Below are 18,907 nucleotides of genomic sequence, written 5' to 3'. Positions count from 1 at the left end.
TACGTTGAACCCTACCAAAACTCAAAGTATGGTTGTTAGTAGGTCGAGGACAGTGGCTCAAGATCTGCAACTCAGCATTGATAATGTTTTTTCTTTTAACTCTGTATGACTTATGAAGTTTTAGGTGTAATTCTTGATAGGAAATTTACTTTTGAGAAACATTCAGTCTGTGTCCTCTTCATTGCACAAAAAGATTGCCTTATTGAGAAACTTCAAGATTTTCGGTGATCAATCTATTTTGAAGAAGTGTTTTATTTCTTACGTTCTACCTTGTTTCGAGTATTGTTCTTCTGTCTGGTCTTCAGATGCGGAATCTCATCTTAATTTGCTGAACAGGAACTTACGGTCTATTAATTAGTGGTGTAGATATTAATCTCTGGCAGCGTCGTTCAGTTAGTTCGTTGTGCATGTTGCATAAGATTTTTCATAATTTTGACTATACTTTGCATTCAGATCTTCCCAGACAGTACCATCCTGTTCATAATGCTAGGAATGCAGTTAATACTAAATAATGCTGAATATTACAAAGTATTCTAGAAGTTTTATTCCAGTTATGACCAAGTTGTGAAATAATCTTCCTAATTAGGTAGTTGAATCAGTGGTACTTCAAAAGTTCAGACTTGCAGCAAATATTTTTATGTTGAACAGGCTGACATAAGTTTCTTTTTATAGTTTATTTATGAAAGATTTATCACCTCCGCCAAGAAGTTTCTAAAATCGAGTTGGTTTATTTATTCATTTATTTATTTTGCTGTGTCCGTTGGCAGGAATATTTATTTATTTATTTATTTGTCTGTGTGTCTGGACAGGATATAGTCAAAACTTCTTGACCGATTTTGACGAAATTTCCACCTTAGATAGATCTTAGGTCATGGACGACTCATTAAATTTTGGAGATGATCTGGATCTGGATCTAGATTTGCATTTTTCACAATTTTAAAGATCACATCAAAACCAATCGACGGATTTTGACGAAATTTCTAATACAGATAGATCTTAGCCCGTGGACAACTCCATTAACTTCTGGAGGTGATCCGGTACCGGATCTGGATTCTAGATCTGGATTTGCATTTTTCACAATGTTAAAGGTTACGTTAAAACAAATTGACACATTGGATTTTCACCAAATTTTAACAATGGAAAGATATTGTGCTTTGGAAGAAACCATGAAATTTTGAAGGTAATAAAAGATCAAGATCACGATTCTGGATCAACATTACCCTTTCACCATCTAGTGTACACTCAGCATATGAAATGTGGGAGGCGATATCCATACACTTTAGTCAAATGTTGGCAACATTCATTGGCGGAGGTCGGAAATATCTGATTGATCTTGTTTTAATGCTGTTACTGTTCATAAAACTGTAATTACTTGAAATAGCTTCTGGTCGACCAGGAAATCGAACTTGGACCCAAGTTCCAGTGACTTACCACTCAGCCACAAAGAGGTAAAAGTTGATTACAACTCTCCCATGCATATTCCTCTGTTGATTTTGAATCTAAGTACAAAAAACCTGAATTTGACAGGAATAAGTATGGGAGAGTTGCTATCAACTTTTAACTCTCTTTGTGGCTGAGTGGTAAATCACTGCAACTACAGTTTCCTGGATCTGGGTTCGATTCCATGGCCGAACAGAAGCTATTATCATAAAGTTAATACCCCTTTGGGTCTGATCCCGAGGCAGAGAGAATTCGATATTTTGAGGTATTTAGAGCTTATATGAATATATGTATAAACACGTTTAAATGTGAAAAATTATTATTATTATACATACATATATATAAATATATATATATATTTATATATATATATATATATATATATATATATATATATATATATATATGTATTTATATATAGATAGATAGATATATATATATATATATATATATATATATATATATATATATATATATATATATATACTGTATATACATATATATTTGTGTGTGTGTGTGTGCACGCGCTTGTGTATATACATATAAGAGTTATGGATTAGCCTCTGGAGATTGTTAATGAATATACGTACTTAGGACCGACAATAAGTGTTTCCCCAGGACTGCAAACCGAAATTCAAAAATCGATAAGCATGAGATAGAGAGCATTTGGTAAGCAAAATGAGATTGTGAGAAGTAAAATGCCACTTAATCTCAAAATGAAAGTATTTAATGAGATGGTCCTACCAGTATGAACTTGTGCATCAGAAACTTGGAGGTTTGCTAAAGCCTTAGAACATAAGCTAGTTACAACTCGAAGAGCTATGGAAAGAATAATGATGGGAATAACACCAAGAGACAGAAAAAGAGCAGCATTGATACGAGAGCAAACTAAAGTAGGGGATATTCTAACAACTTGTAAGAAAAAGAAATGGACATGAGCAGGACATGTAATGAGAATGACAGACAATAGAGGGACATTAAGAATAACAGAATGAGTCCCTGGAGATTGTAAAAGAAGCAGAGGAAGGAAGAGAAGACGATGTATCGACGAATTAAAGAAGTTTGGTCAAGGCACCATCCAAACAATGATATACTACTACTAAACAGTTAGAGGATCCTTCAAGGACTGACTGGACAGTTTGATGTTAGATCCTTCTCTAGGCTCGTTTCTTTTTCCCATACTTACTTTGGTACCCAATATCCCAGGATATTTCTTACGCTCTCTCCTCTTTTTCATACACCAGATAACACACTATGCATATTACACCCACTCAATTAAGTCAGTAACTATGGTAACTGTTCGCTGAATGTTTGTCCCACTTGCTAAATGTAAAACAGGATTTTTTTAAATAATTAGTATAACTTCTATGAGAAGTATGCTACGAAATTTAGCCAATGTTATCTAATATTTCATACTGCCATGGCCTCTGTATTAAGCCTTATATTTTCTGGGGTTAAATTTAGCTGTACTCGAGGACCTTGCAGTCATTTTGCTTTTCCTCTTGTTTTTCCAGTATTGATAAAAGGGACCTGGAAACAAAGAGTCCTCTCGTTATCTTTTTATTTTCACCATAATTGATCATTATTTCAAAAGTTATCAATACTGTCCATCTCTTGGAATCAAGTAATTTTATATTGTTATTGCAATATTTTTTTTATATGTCTCTCACTAGTTTATTTTTTACTTTGTTCCTTTTCTCATGCAGGGATGCTTCCATATTGGGAGCCCCAAGCTTTATAGTATATATATATATATATATATATATATATATATATATATATATATATATATATGTATATATATCATCTTTAGCCGTTATTAATACACTGCGGAACAAAGGCCTCAGGTATGTCCTTCCACTTGCGTCTGTTTATGGTCTTTCTGTGCCAGTCCACGTCCGCAAACTTCCTTAGTTCGTCGATCCATTCTCTTCTCTTCCTTCCTTTGCTTCTTTTATTATTATTATTATTATTATTACTACTAGCCAAGCTACAACCCTAGTTGGAAAAGCAAGATACTATAAGACCAAGGGCTCCAATAGGGAAAAATAGCCCAGTGAGGAAAGGAAATAAGGTAATAAATAAATGATGAGAATAAATTAACAATAAAAATTCTAAAAACAGAAACGTCAAAACAGATATGTCCTATATAAACTATTAACAACGTCAAAAACAGATTTGTCATGTATAAACTATAAAAGGACTCATGTCAGCCTGGTCAACATTAAAACATTTCTCCAACATTGAACTTTTGAAGTTCTACTGATTCAACTACCCGATTAGGAAGATCATTCCACAACTTGGTAACAGCTGGAATAAAACTTCTAGAATACTGTGTAGTATTGAGTCTCACGATGGAGAAGGCCTGGCTATTAGAATTAACTGCCTGCCTTGTTTTACGTACAGGATATAATTGTCCAGGGAGATCTGAATGTAAAGGATGGTCAGAGTTATGAAAAATCTTATGCAATATGCATAATGGACTAATTGAACGACGGTGCCAAAGATTAATATCTAGATCAGGAATAAGAAATTTAAAAGACCGTAAGTTTGTGTCCAACAAATTAAGATGAGAATCAGCAGCTGAACACCAGACAGGAGAACAATACTCAAAACAAGGTAGAATGAAAGAATTAAAACACTTATTCAGAATAGATTGATCACCGAAAATCTTGTAAGACTTTCTCAATAAGCCAATTTTTTGTGCAATTGAAGAAGACACAGATCTAATGTGTTTCTCAAAAGTAAATTTGCTGTCGAGAATCACACCTAAAATTTCAGAAGTCATACAAATTTAAAGAAACATTATCAATACTGAGATCTGGATGTTGAGGGGCCACCGTCCTTGACCTACTTACAATCATACTTTGAGTTTTGTTAGGGTTCAACTTCATACCCCATAATTTGCACCATGCACTAATTTTAGCTAAATCTCTATTAAGGGATTCACCAACCCCAGATCTACATTCATGGGATGGAATTGATGCAAAGAGAGTAGCATCATCAGCATATGCAACAAGCTTGTTTTTTAGGCCAAACCACATGTCATGTGTATATAAAAGTCCATTATGTTATGCTAAATGTCCATCTATTATCTGGCATTCTCATTATATGTCCTGCCCATGTCCATTTCTTTTTCTTACAAGTTGTTAAAATATCCTCTACTCTAGTGTGCTCTCGTATCCATGTTGATCTTTTTCTATCTCTTATTGTTATTTCTATTATTATTCTTTCCATAGCTCTTTGAATTGTAACTAGCTTACGTTCTAAGGCTGTAGAAAGGCTTGAAGTTCCTGATGCATAAATCAATACGGGCAGGACCATCTGATTAAATATTTTTCTTTTTAGAGAAAGTGACATTTAATTTTCATAATCTCATTTTGTTTTCCAAATGGTTTTCAGCCCATCCTTATCCTTTTAATTTCGATCTTGTGTCCTGGGGAAACAATGTCTGTCCTTAGTACGTATATTCATTAACAATCTCTAGAGGCTCGTCCATAGCTCTTATTTATTGACTCTATGGATTTTCATTGAATATTATCTGTTTTACTCGCATTAATTTTCAGTCCTACATTTCTGCTTTCTCTATTCAAATCTTCTAACATCTTTTTTTTAATTCCTCCCATGATACACTAAACACAACTACATCATCTGCAAATCTTAGGTATTCTCCATTAATATTAATTCCTATATTTTCCCAATCTAATTTCTTATAAACTTCTTTTAGACATGCTGTGATTAATTTAGGGGAGATGGGGTCTCCCTGTCTAACTCTTTTCTCAATCGAAATTTTACCACTATCTTTATGTTAGTTTTAGGATTGCTGTACTTCCTGTATAGATATCTTCAAGTGCTCTAACATAAGATTCTTCTATTCCTTGTTTATTAAGGGATTTAATTACTACTGATGTTTTGACAGAATCAAAAGCTTTCTCGTAGTCTATAAATGACATACGTATTAGTTTGTCATACTCTGTTTGTTTTTCCATTAGCTAGTTAATTACATGAAGATGGTCATTTGTTGAAAACCCACTTCTAAAGCCTGCTTGCTCTCTTGGTTTATTAAAGCCTAACTGTCTTTCTATTCGGCCTAATAAGATCTTTGTAAATATTTTATAAATTATTGAGAGTAAAGTTATTGGGCGGTAATTTTTCATGTCTTTTGTGTCTCCCTTTTGGTGACATAGTATAATGATAAAGAAGTTTTTCCAAGCTGTAGATATAAAGCATTCTTGCAGGCATTAGTTGTAGAGTTCAGCCAAAGAAATCTCCATCTATTATTGAATAAATTCTTAGGCCTCTTATCAAGCTTTTCAAGTCTTTCTTTACTTCTACTGTTACGCTTGGTACCGGTGTAAAGGATTCAAGTTACCCCCCGTTTCAAATTACCCCCCGGTAACTTGAAACCGGTTTCAGATTACCGGGGGGGTAGTTTGAAACCGGTTTCAAGTTACCCCCTCTGTTTTCAAGTTACCCCCTCATCAGAATGATAAATAATTCATGTGACATCGCAAATATGTATCATGCATTTATTGTTGGCTTCGCAGCAGTAGGAAAAGTAGTTTAATCTGGTATTTAAGACCAAAAATTGTGTATTAGTGAATTATATGACACGTTAAAAGTCACAGACTGTAATTCAAGGTTTTGTGATAAAGGCGAGGTAAAATTTTATTTTATTTCTGTTCGTGTGATTGTTGATATTTTCGTATTTAAGACCTAAAGTGTCATATAATTCCCTAATTCACAATATTTGAAGTTACAGACTTTCATTTAAGGTTTAGTGGTCACGGCGAGGTAAAACTTTATTTTATTTCAGTGTGCGCGTGATTGTCGAGATTTTATTTTTTTTTTTAAATTTTTTCTATCTTCTATAGATTTTATTCATGTGCTTTAGGTGCATGAGCTTCGGGCGGCAATATGCCTGGAGAAATTGACACAAAAATCACTCAGAAAATATGTTGTTGATTATTTTATTATTTATATTAAACGGTATATCTTTTTCTATAATTAGTTAAGCACCGTATATTACCTGGCATGCTCTTCCAAATGAACAGTTATAATACCAACAATAGATTTTTGCTTCCAAAAAAACACAGTAGAAATCATGACAAACATTCAGTTTTGCACAGAAATATCAAGCGAATGAATGTACGGTATGTGTATTTCTATAATAGATAAGGCAATACATTAACTGGCCTTATCTTTCAATTAAACACAAACTATGACGCATCTAACTTTATACAAAACAATTATTAAGTAAAAAAAGATAGATATTACCCGGAAAAATATTTGAAATCAAAACCATCATAATGAACCCTGTTTTAGCATTACATGGAAAAAAATATTTACTAAATTGAATATTAAGAAAAAAAATGGGAAAATGATAATTCTAAAACAATACAATCACCTACGTAAATATACCATATTAAACATAGTTAATTAAATACTTTGTAAAGAATCCTGTCTTTTAATAATCAATCAGAATTGAGAAATGAATTCATTTGATATTAAAATTAAGATTATTTCTGTTAGTATGATAATCGTTGTATAACAATTTTGCTATTTGTTATATTTAAGAGTTTCAACTTGTCACCACGTGGTTGCAAACAAAAAGAACGAAGGAAACAATTTAGGTAGAGTATCAAATTAAAGGATTATATTCTTAGACCGTTCAAATCCGGGTGAATGACTTATTAGTTGACCCTTTTCTCCAATACTTGGGTCGCCCATAGATTAAAGCGGTCAAGCCAGGTGTGCTTTGAAAATGACCCAAGAGAACTGGCAATGCCGCTATTGGGCTCCGAGTTTGCTCTTAAAATGGTTTGACCATACCCATAGTTGCAATATAACAATAGAACTCCTTGTGTCCATATATCTCTTTGTTTATTCATTTATTCTGTCAGTGATAATGCACAGTAACTTCGTAGTATTTGGATGCTATGCACGTAAAAAATAAAAGCTCAAATATAAATTACCAACATGCATGTCGTCGTGCAGACAGAATTAACGTTGCTGTTAGCTCGATTCATTTTAAACCAGAGGACATTAAAGATGGTATGAAGTCTCGATTACTAGGTATTGCTGTTTTGTCATTCGATGGAATGAGTAATAAGAAAGAATGGAGCTATGACAAGGGGGCAGAAGTGTTATATAAACCGCATGGAAATGTACAGGTGACTATTTGGCGAGGTCTTTTTTTTTTCTTTATGATACATTTCAGGTAAAATTCTTAAACATTTTATGACACCGTTTTTCAATAATTTTCCATTTCGAGATCAACAACAGAGAAAAAAAAATCCATACACGAATCCATCACTTACTATTCTGGAAGATGGTTTAAATAGGATACGATTTAGCCCATGATAACACACAGCTGCCTGCCTTTAGGCTAAAATCAAATTTCACCTCATCTTCCTGTCTCGGTCAAATATGCGCCCATGACTGATAATGGAATATCCGACATTTATTAGCTAAGATATAAACATAAGACGGATAAAGGCTGGATATTAATAAACGATACCAATAGGTGAAACAGTACATGTATATACATATAACCTAATGATTGTGTTGACCCTGATCAAAAGCAATTTATTAATATTCATAAATGATGAGATCCTGCGCAAAAACGAGGGGGGTAATTTGAAACCAGGGGGGTAGCATAAAACCGGTTTCAAATTACCCCCGGGGGTAGCTTGAAACCGGTATGAAGTTACCCCCCGGTAGTTTGAATCCGGTTTCAAATTACCGGGGGGTAAGATTTGGAGGGGGTAATTTGAAACCGGTACACCGGCTCAGGTGTTTCATTATTTCTATTGGGAAGTTATTTCTTATATCACTATTGTATAGCATTATATAGAAATACTCTGCAATTTTTATCACTCCATCTCTATTATGGATAATATTTCGATTTTAATCCTTTAAATTTATTGTATATGTGTAGTTGAATCAGTACAACTTCGAAAAGTTCAAAGTTGCAGCAAATGGTTTTATGTTGAACAAGCTGACATAAGTATGTATGTATGAATTATCTGTTTTAATGTTGTTAACGTTTTTTTAAATATTTTATTTTAATTTTTCATTACTTCATATACCGTTTATCTATTTCCTTGTGTCCTTTCCTCACTGGGCTATTTTTCCCTGTTGGAGCCCTTGGGCTTATAGCATCTTGCTTTTCCAGCTAGGGTTGTAGCTTGGCTAGTGATAATAATAATAATATGTATGTGTGTGTGATTATGCATATAATTGCCGTTATATGCATGTAGCATTTAACTAAAGTAATTTTGATTTTGTACATTTTATCCCTTCAACATCTAAGGTATTTGTAATTGGTTTGAAAAAACTTTTTATTCGATTATTCACTAACATTATTAAAAAAGAAAATGCCATATATTTAAATCCCAGCTAGAACTACATCAGTGCACTTAACAAAGATGATAGAATTTGAATTTGAGGCTCCGCCGTAGATCTATGGAAGAATATGCTTTAAATTTATGACTGAGGGTCCCGACCGTAAATTACAGTAGCCTACACGGTATTCATCAAAAACCTCTTAAAATTAAACTACTAACAATTAGAGATGGTTTGGGATTGTGTCTTTCATGCATGAATCTAACTTGGGATCTAATAGGGACAGGTAATTTAAGGCACGCCGAATCAGCTTTTGTGTGGCAATCGATCCATGGCAACACCTATTAATTTAAATACACTTTGTTTGGGTTACCAGATTGAACGGTATTATACACGGTGTTCAAAATGTCTCTCCGCAGTATTTTGAACGATATAGTACTTATGCGTGGTGTGACGGGCCTGGAATGCTCACTGCGGAGAGAGCTTTTGAACACCCTGTGTAATGATTCAGACTTAATCTAAAACTTATAACGTTAGTAAAATAATCAAATTGATAGATAAATACATCTGCCGATATATTTAAAATTAATGATCCCATATCTCAAGCACGGATGTAGGTATTAACGCTAATTTCTCGAATTTTGATTAGTTGGGATCTGGTGGTCAGGCAAAGGCGACACGCCTATTTTTTATATAGTCCATATATGTCTTCAATGTAAATAGATAAAGCGATTTTTTTTTTTATCTCTGCAAGTCATAAGCAGGTAACAACCGAACAGACTTACCATACAAATACATCTGGAAAACATTCTACCTCATTGGGGTTTGCAGCATTAATTCCATCTGAATCCTCCCTCTCCTTCTACAACGACATTGCATATATCCTCAGGATCTTCCCAACTCTACGACATATGACTAATTTAAGATTTCAGTGCCTAAATTCTTAAAACCTCTAAATTGTGATAATTTCTTAGCCTGTTTACACGGCCCTGATTTGCTAGCTGCAAGTGCTCTAAATTCGTGTTATCTAAGGTGAACAGTAAGTTAGGTAACGTAGGGTTGAAATCCTTGTGATACTTTATTTATCTGGTCACGTAACCCACAAATATTTACCATTATTGTTCCCATAGAAGCACTATACTCAGTTTTTTTAAAAAAAAGGCACATTTGCACCGACTTGGAGCGGTGCCCTTTTAGCTCGGGAAAAGTTTCCTGCAATCTGATTGGTTAGAATTATCTTGTCCAACCAATCAGCGAGCAGGAAACGTTTCCGAGTTAAAAGGGCACCCCTGCGAGTCGGTGAAAATCTGCCTCGCTAAAATGAATTGACTATAGTACAGCCAGTGCACGATCGGTGTGTCATTCCTCCCCCTCACCCAGCTACTCCCACTTTTATTGTTTTCTACTGTACCTCCATTTATGCTGACTTTCCTCCAGATTTCTGTTCAATTTTTTTTACGTTGATGGAAGAAAGTTAGATAGAAATTAGTATTAGACAAGTTAAAAAAAAAGTCAGGACAAAAGTGATTGACTTTGTTCTAAAAGACTAATTACTTTTTCCGAAATTCATCTGCTATCCACGTGTCATCCTCATATTTAAGCATTTGTTATCTATTAGAAGTCTTCCTAAACGCATCCCGCGGAATTGCCTGTCCCCAGCGCTGGTCCATATGGCTCAAAATAAAGATTCCCAAAGCTCATTATTGTAAAAGTGTTTTAGACATCTGCTGAACATTATTTGAATGTTAATATTCTAGTTTAATCGCGACTCATTTTGAAAAATATGGGCTTTTTTTTTAATAAAGGTTAAAGGTGTCTAGTTTTAGTTCCAGTTTTATCAGATTAGATGCTCACCAGAGCGTCAGCCGGCAAAGACCAACCACCCCACTGTGGTGCCCAACCACAGCAGTATCCTCCCCAGTAAACAGCTTAAACTCACGGTCCCGTGGCTGCTTCCAATTGAGGGCTTTAACGTTAGTGTAATAATGTTGAACGTTTGCAACTTGTAGCATTCAGAACAATTGGTCATTTTACTATTGATTCCATATGGTAAAATCTGAGGAATCTAGACGACTTCAAATGTAAACCAATGTCATAAATTCTAAATGATACCGCCTTTGTATATCTAACATCAAGGTGGTTAATATCTTAGCTGCTTTGTGATCGGGAATATTTTTAAGGGATTTGGCTAAATTTTGTAGAATATCTTTGGTTGATTTTTAACTTTTGTTATTGAATTTATACTGAAATCACTTCATGGAAGGGAGCATTGAACTCTATAAAACAATTTAAAAATTACGATTATCATTATCCCAGTAAGAGCTTGTAAATTTTGACATACATTTCTCGCATTAACAATAATACCTTCATCGATTGCAGTATCTACTCCTGATGACTTTATGATCACTGCTATAATATATAACTACAAGTTCCAACAACCACTTATGCGGTTTACTGCCCTGCTTAGTCAAATTGTTCAGTACGTCGAGTAAACGCGACTTTTGTCTACTTCAATAATATTTTAGTTAGCCATTGAAGATTATAGAAAATGTACATTTTAACACTATAGAAAAAGAGTAGTCTCCTTTAAGGGTAACTAAATCTGTTTTCGAAATATTTCGCCTAAGGTAGTCCCTGTGCGATATAGGACCATCGCTACACCTCAAGCGTTACACTATAGATATTACTTAGATGGGTTTTATTATAGTTCCGGCCAGAATAAAATTTTCAATAAAAAAAACTCCTTTGGGAAAACTCCCGTTATCTTCGATAAAGGGCATTTATTTTGGGGGCTAATAAATACAGTAGTTAGTGAGATACACCCGAATATATACTACGGTAATGGGGCTACGCAGTTCACTTATTATCCACAAAACATACATTTTTTCGTCCATCTTGCTATCTAATTACTTCATTTTACTTCATACTGTAATTGTGGGGGTTTCTTAGATTTTATAAACACAATCAGAAAGTCCAATGTATATTAAATCATATGAGTAGTGAGTCATATCTTTATTGTATCATTAGAGAGAATTCAAAGAAGGCTACCTTCTGTTAAGGACACCGGCTTTCACTTGTATTTTAGGTTTCTTAAACTTCTTTTCAAGAACAGATTCCAAGAGCGTTATTCTATACTTTTATCTCTTTGAATCTGTGATTCATGCTATAGTTTTATAGGCTTGGCTTTATTTTTATTGAATTAATTCACATATTTTGATAATTATAAATGATTAAATGTAGGATTTGAAATGATGAAATAGAAAGAATGGCAGGTTTAGTAAAGATTACAGAGGTGATAAGAATGTCACGACTGAGATGGTGTGGGGATGTTTTGAGGTAAGATGGTGGGGGCGACAGGAATATTTGGGAAAAACCTGTTAGCGGGGAAAGATCGAGAGGGAGACAGAGAATTAGAAGGCGAGATGAAATGAAGGATGATATGGAGAGAAAAGCTTCGGTGGAAGAGGATGCCTTTGATAGAAGGCACTGGAAAGGGCGCATCAGGAAACTGAACCCTTAATAACGGTGGGAAAGAAGAGAAATGTAGGATTTGAAGGTTAGTAGTAGACATATTAAACTGATCTTATTCCTGCAGATACCAAGCTACTGAGGCTGCCCATATTAAAGCACTTTAGCCTGGGGTGGATGCTTAATAGCGGTTTGAGTGATTAGTGCAAATGATATTTACTTTGGAATTTGCATCAATTCCATCTCCTGAATTTAGACCCCGGTTTGCTGAATCTCTTAATAAAGATCTATCCAAAATTAGTGCATGGTGCAAATTATGGGACATGAAGCTGAACTCTTTACAGAACTCAAAGTATGTTTGTAAGTATATCGAGGACAGTGGCTCTTCAACATCCAGATCTCTGCATCGATAAGGTTCCCTTAATTCTTTACAACTTTAAATTTTGAATATGATTCTGGATTTGAGATTCACTTTTGAGAAACACATTTGGTTTGCTTCTTCTTCAGATGAACAAAACAAACTGTCTTATTGAAAAAGTCTCAAGTTTATCGGTGATTATTCTATCCTATAGAAATGTTTTAATAATTTCATTCTACCTTATTTTGTGTATTGTTCTCCAGTTTGGTCTTCATCTGTTGACTCATCTTAATTTGTAGGACAAATCTAGCGGTGTATTGAATATCTTATTCCTGATCTTATTATTAAACTCTTTATGCATGTTGCATAACTCTGACCATCTTTTGCATTTAGATCCTCCCAGACTATACCATCCTATCAGTAGTATTTGGTATGCAGTTAATTCCAACAATCTTGCGATCTCCATCATAATGCTGAACACTACACAGTAATATTCTAGAAGTTTAATTCCAGCTGTGACCAGAATGTGGGATGATCTTCCTAATCAGGTAGTTAAATTGGTGGAACTAAAGAAGTTCTAACATGCAGCAAATGTTTTTTTTGTTGAACGGGTTGAAATAATTCTTTCTTTATAGTTTGTATATGATAGATACAGTATATTTTAACGTTGTACCGATCCTAAAATATTTTTTATTCATTGCTTCTCATATATTGTCTAATTATTTCCATATTCTCTTTCCTCGCTGGGCTAGTTTTCTTGTTGAAGCCCTTGGGCTGGTAGCATCCTGCTTTTCCAACTAGAGTTGTAGCTTATTGGTAATAATAATAATAATAATAATAATAATAATAATAATAATAATGATAATAATAATAATAATAATAATAATAATAATAATAATAATAATAGATATAAAGCAAAGATTAAACGACTGACCAACAATTGATTAAGCTATCATCAACATTAGTATCTTAATATTCTCTACGTCAGATTTTCCCTTGACTGGTATAGACTTGAAATGAGTTCTCTCCATTCACTTCTATATTGCATTATGGCTTTCTGGACCCTCATTCAATTCCATCTTCTAGTCTTTACAGTAGTCCTTGCTCCTTCATACATTATCCTTAATAACCTTACCAAATTCTGTACTTCTGTCTTTCTCAAACATACATAGATTAACCTTGGTACTCTCTCATATGCCTTTTCAAGATCCTCAAAACACATTTAAACTTTTCTTTTTCCTTTTAGATACTTCAAAAGTCTTATCCTGTATCCTGTGTCAGTTGCATTTCATATGCGAATACGTGCATACGATTTTTCATAACTATCAAATCCTTCATTATCCTTGAAAGAGCAAAAAAATACATAGATATGACACATTTTGACTGCAGAAGCATGTTTCAATAGATTGTTTCGATGCTGAATGGAGAGTATTGTTTATTTGTAAGCATTACGAGATAAACAAGAACTGGCCATGCTTTATATATAGAGGTAGGAATGAAGGGAAGAAGTGTAATTAAGTCTACTCCCTATTGGACATCCTGCTGTTCCAAGAGTTTTTGGCAAATGTGTTTAATTACAGAATGATTTCATGTTTCCCATTCCATTTTATTCTAATGATAAAGATGCTCACTCCAGTCAAGAATGTTAACAAAGCTGGTCTGTTTTGTAAGGTTAAGGTAAGAATAGATGCAAAGAATGAGTATGATCAAGCAGTATGCAAATTCCAGTGTGAATCACCACCGGACTCAAATCTTATCAATTATGCAAGAAGTGATATGCAATTTCCTTAAGATTTTGCTTCATGTACAGTATACCACTAATGAAAATATTCTAATATTCTTAATGTGTTACATGTTTTACCTCGGTATCTGAGAAATTCATCACCACAAACATGTAGCCGAGAAGATTCTTCTGAAGCCATAAATACTTACATTCATATAAACCACTTACTTCCAGGTAGTAGTTTAGGCAAGGCACCAGCCATCCATGGAGATACACCTGCTCGAGAGTTATCGGGTCCTTTGACTGGCCAGATAGTAGTATATTGGATCCCTCTCTGGTCTCGGGGGATTTTTCCTTTGCGTGCACATACCCTGAATTGTCTGGCGAATGATTAGGCCCTTTGCGTCAATAGGCGTAGGAGATTATGATGATGATGATTCTTTATGCAATCTCCTCTTTCGTCACACACCTGACAACCGAAAAATTCTTCATCACTCAAGGGGATAGCTACTGCACTGTAATCATCAGTGGCTACTTTCCTCTTGATGAGGGTAGAAGACACTCTTTCGCTACATACAGTAAGCAGCTCTTCTAGGAGAAAGACACTCCAAAACCATTGTTCTCTAGTCTTGGGAAATGCTTTCCTGTAACATGGTCTTCCACTATCTTTGGATGGAGTTCTCTTGCTCCAGGGTACACTCAGGCAAACTATTCTATCTGTTTCCTTATTTCCTTCCCTCATTGGGCTATTTTCCCTGTTGGAGCCTTAGGCTTATAGCATCCTGCTTTTCCAACTTAGGTGGTAACTTGTAGCTCATTCCGGTAGATTTCCTAGACCCAAGTACAGCTGTGGTGTTTTTTATTTGACATATTAGGACAACACCAAACATGGGCCCTTGAGTCTCATTACCTTCATCCCAAGCCTGGGCCCTTGTGTCTTCTTATCTTCATCCCAAGCCGGGCCCTTGGGTTTCATTAACTTCATCCCAAGTCTGGGCCCTTGTGTCTCATTACCTTCATCCCAAGGCTGGGCCCTTGGGTCTCAATACCTTCATCCCAAGCCTGAGCCCTTTGCCTTTGGGTCTCATTACCTTCATCCTAAGCTTAGGTCCTTGGGTTTTCCTACCTTCATCCTAATCCTAGGCCCTTGGATCTCACTGCCTTCATTCCAAGCCTGGGCCTTTGGGTCTCACAACCTTCATCTCAAGCTTTTACTCTTGGGTCTCATTACCTTCATCTCAAAGACTGGGCCTTTGGGTCTCATTAATTTCCTCCCAAACCTGTGCCCTTGGGTCTCACTACCTTCATCTGTAGCTTTTACCCTTGGGCCTCTTTACCTTCATTCCAAGCTTTGCTCCCTGGGTCTCATTACCTTCATCCCAAGGCTAGACCCTTGGGTCTCACTGGCTTTATCCCAAGCCTGGGTTCTTGAGTCTCATTAACTTCATTGTGTGCCCTTGGGTCTCATTACTTTCATCCCAAGCTTTTACCATTGGGTCTAATTTACCTTCATCCCAAGCTTGAGCTCTTGGATCTCACGACCTTCATCCCAAGCTTTTACCCTTGGGTTTCTTACCTGCATCCCAAGCCTTGGACCTAGGGTCTCATTACGTTCATTACAAATTTGAGCTCTTAGGTCTCACTACCTACATCCCAAGCCTGGGCTCTTTGGTCTCATTACCTTCATCCCGATCTAGGTCCCATGGATCTCGCTTCCTTCATCCCAAGCCTGGGGCTTTGGGTCTCATTATTGTCTTCTCAAGCTTTTGCCTTTGGATCTCATTACTTTCATCCCAAGCTTAGGCCCTTTGGTCTCACTACCTTCATCCCAATTATGGGCCCTTGGATCACTCTGCCTTCATCCCAAGCCGGGGCCTTTGGGTCTCATTACCTTCATCCCAAGCTTCTGCTCCTAGGTCTCATTACCTTCATCCCAAGCTTTTACTCCTAGGTCTCATTACTTTCATCCCAAGCTTAGGCCCTTTGGTCTCACTACCTTCATCCCAATTATGGGCCCTTGGATCACTCTGCCTTCATCCCAAGCTTTTGCTCCTAGGTCTCATTACCTTCATCCCAAGCTTTTGCTCCTAGGTCTCATTACCTTCATCCCAAACTTGAGCCATTGGGTCTCACTACCTTCATCCCAAGCTTTTACCCTTGGGTCTCATTACTTTCATCCCAAACCTGTACCCATGGCTCTCATTACATTTATCCCAAGCCTGTGCCGTTGGGTCTCATTACCTTCATCCCAAACCTGTGCCCTTGGGTCTCACTACCTTCACCGAAAAGTTTTACCCTTGGCTCTCTTTACCTTCTTCCCAAGCCTTGCCCTGAGGGTCTCACTACCTTCATTGTGTGTCTTCACCCTCGGATCTCATTACCATCATCCCAAGCTTTTACCATTGGGTCTAATTTACCTTCATCCCAAGCCTGGTCCCTTGGGTCTGAATCCCATCTTCCTAAGCCTCGGCCTTTCAATCTAATTACCTTCATCTCAATCTTTTACTCTTGTGTCTCACTACCTTCATCCTAACCTTTGGTGCTTGAATCTCATTACCTTCATCCCAAGTTTGGGTCGCACTACCTTCATTCCAATAATGGACCCTGGTGTCTCAGTTACCTTCATCCCAAGCCTGCCTCCTTGGGTCTCACTACCTTCATCCTAAGCTCTGGTCAATGGGTCTCACTACCTTCATCCTAAGCTCTGGTCAATGGGTGCTCACTACCTACATCTCACGCCTTGGCACTTGGATCTCATTGCCTCCATCCCAAGCTTGGGTCTCACTACCTTCATCCTGAGCCATGGGCCTTGAGTCACATTACCTGCATCCCATACTTGGGTCTCACTACCTTCATCCCAAGACTGGCCCCTTGGGTCTCACTACCTTCATTACAAGCCTGTCCTCTTATGGTCACACTACCTTCATCCCAAGACTGGCCCCTGGGGTCTCACTACCTTTATACTAAGCCTCGGCCCGTGGGTTTCATTACCTTCATCCCAAGTCTTTATCCTTTGGTCTCACTACCTTCATCCGAAACCTTGGCATTTGGATCTCATTACTTTCATCCCAAGTTTGGGTCTCACTACTTTCATCCCAAGACTAGACCCTTGTGTTTTATTTACCTTGATCCTTTACCCTTTGGTCTCATTACCTTCATCCCAAGCCTATGCCTTTGGGTCTCTCTACCTTCATCCCAAGCCTGGGCACTTGAATCTCATTACCTTCATCCCAAGCTTGGGTCTCACTACCATCATCCCAAGTTTGGGTCGCACTACCTTCATTCCAATAATGGACCCTGGTGTCTCAGTTACCTTCATCCCAAGCCTGCCTCCTTGGGTCTCACTACCTTCATCCTAAGCTCTGGTCAATGGGTCTCACTACCTTCATCCTAAGCTCTGGTCAATGGGTGCTCACTACCTACATCTCACGCCTTGGCACTTGGATCTCATTGCCTCCATCCCAAGCTTGGGTCTCACTACCTTCATCCTGAGCCATGGGCCTTGAGTCACATTACCTGCATCCCATACTTGGGTCTCACTACCTTCATCCCAAGACTGGCCCCTTGGGTCTCACTACCTTCATTACAAGCCTGTCCTCTTATGGTCACACTACCTTCATCCCAAGACTGGCCCCTGGGGTCTCACTACCTTTATACTAAGCCTCGGCCCGTGGATTTCATTACCTTCATCCCAAGTCTGTATCCTTTGTTCTCACTACCTTCATCCGAAACCTTGGCATTTGGATCTCATTACTTTCATCCCAAGTTTGGGTCTCACTACTTTCATCCCAAGAGTAGACCCTTGTGTTTTATTTACCTTGATCCTTTACCCTTTGGTCTCATTACCTTCATCCCAAGCCTATGCCTTTGGGTCTCGCTACCTTCATCCCAAGCCTGGGCACTTGAATCTCATTACCTTCATCCCAAGCTTGGGTCTCACTACCATCATCCCAAGTTTGGGTCGCACTACCTTCATTCCAATAATGGACCCTGGTGTCTCAGTTACCTTCATCCCAAGCCTGCCTCCTTGGGTCTCACTACCTTCATCCTAAGCTCTGGTCAATGGGTCTCACTACCTTCATCCTAAGCTCTGGTCAATGGGTGCTCACTACCTACATCTCACGCCTTGGCACTTGGATCTCATTGCCTCCATCCCAAGCTTGGGTCTCACTACCTTCATCCTGAGCCATGGGCCTTGAGTCACATTACCTGCATCCCATACTTGGGTCTCACTACCTTCATCCCAAGACTGGCCCCTTGGGTCTCACTACCTTCATTACAAGCCTGTCCTCTTATGGTCACACTACCTTCATCCCAAGACTGGCCCCTGGGGTCTCACTACCTTTATACTAAGCCTCGGCCCGTGGGTTTCATTACCTTCATCCCAAGTCTTTATCCTTTGGTCTCACTACCTTCATCCGAAACCTTGGCATTTGGATCTCATTACTTTCATCCCAAGTTTGGGTCTCACTACTTTCATCCCAAGACTAGACCCTTGTGTTTTATTTACCTTGATCCTTTACCCTTTGGTCTCATTACCTTCATCCCAAGCCTATGCCTTTGGGTCTCGC

Source organism: Palaemon carinicauda, chromosome 18, assembly GCF_036898095.1.
Source record: "Palaemon carinicauda isolate YSFRI2023 chromosome 18, ASM3689809v2, whole genome shotgun sequence".
Taxonomy (NCBI): domain Eukaryota; kingdom Metazoa; phylum Arthropoda; class Malacostraca; order Decapoda; family Palaemonidae; genus Palaemon; species Palaemon carinicauda.
Note: the sequence above shows the minus strand (reverse complement) of the source record.